This window comes from Limulus polyphemus, unplaced genomic scaffold (assembly GCF_000517525.1).
Source record: "Limulus polyphemus unplaced genomic scaffold, Limulus_polyphemus-2.1.2 Scaffold72, whole genome shotgun sequence".
Lineage (NCBI taxonomy): Eukaryota > Metazoa > Arthropoda > Merostomata > Xiphosura > Limulidae > Limulus > Limulus polyphemus.
Genome location: NW_013665682.1, coordinates 428,668 through 429,899, shown reverse-complemented (window position 1 = coordinate 429,899; position 1,232 = coordinate 428,668). Strand labels below are relative to the sequence as shown.

The following is a 1,232-nucleotide window of genomic DNA, read 5'->3' as shown; positions in this document are numbered from 1 at the left end:
GTAACAATATATATATCTTTATTGGAATTAATGCGTTACAAAACCCCGTAAAAGTCAATTTAAATGTTAAAGCACAAAATATTTAATGGTTTCGATTAATACATGTTTGTGTGCATGTACATATGTGCTTGTAGAAGTACAACAAAAGTGTATAATGTTAAGGTAGGTTTAAAATTATTATGACTACACAGTGTCTGGGAAAAGGAGTTTTAGTGTTTGTTGCATAAGATGTTTGAAGTTTATTCTGGAGCTTAATGTGACTGCTATTTCCAAAAGTTTAACAAAAAATGTTTTTAGTTGAGTTTTTGCACAAATTATAATAATCGATAAAAAATATACTTCAAACACTTTTATTGAGCTATAAAATGTTGTTTTTTACTTTCTAATTTTGAACTGACAGACTAGAGGGAAGGCAGCTAGTCAACAGTACCTACCACCAACTCTTGAACTGATGTGTGTCACCTGAAAGGGGGATTTGACAAGAGATGAATCATGAATTTTCAAGTTCACAGTCAGGGCGTTATTCACTCGGCTACGCCCAGCACATAATATTTTGGTTTACTACAAGTTGTGAATAAAGCAGTGAACCAAATCTTAACAAACTGCATGCGTTTGCAAAAGCTTTCATTTTTCAAGTAGAACTTATTAACTACAAATTTTCCATGATAATTACACCAGTTAGATTTGTTAATATGTTTTTTTAAACAATGAAATCCAAATTATGATAAAATTAAATACTTTTTTCTGTTTCTAAAATCTGTTTCATTTTATTCTCGATATTTCACATAATTAGAAGGTAAAAAAAAACGAATTTCTATACACTTTCCTACATCTCATTGTGCATATTCACAGAAAAACCATTTACTTAATTAAAACCCGCACACTGTGCAAATTTGATATATTGATCCATCTCGAGAATGCATACAATTTTCACTCATGATAACTAAGCGCATAGGAGATTGACTGAATTTTTTAATCTTAGATTTCAGTGTTTCATTTTGATTCTTACTATGTGAAATGATCAGTTTATCTAATGTCCAATTCATACCAGTTTCACTATTTATTACAAAATGCACAAAAGTAGTACTATTGTAGCTTGAAGCTTGGTAAATAGCATTGGAAAGAAGTTATGTCCTCAAACTAGAACCGAGAACTTAACTTGATATGCTTAATATTGTAGCACAGAAACAGAATTTAAATAACAGTATTATACCATGTTCCTTATAGTATTT

The 1,232-nt window shown here is 30.0% G+C and overlaps 1 protein-coding gene across 1 annotated transcript in view; it reads right to left on the bottom strand.

Annotated features, from left to right (window-relative positions):
- Nucleotides 1–1,232, bottom strand: part of LOC106466156 — a 49,792-nt gene that overhangs the window by 23,607 nt on the left and 24,953 nt on the right. The window lies entirely within an intron of this gene.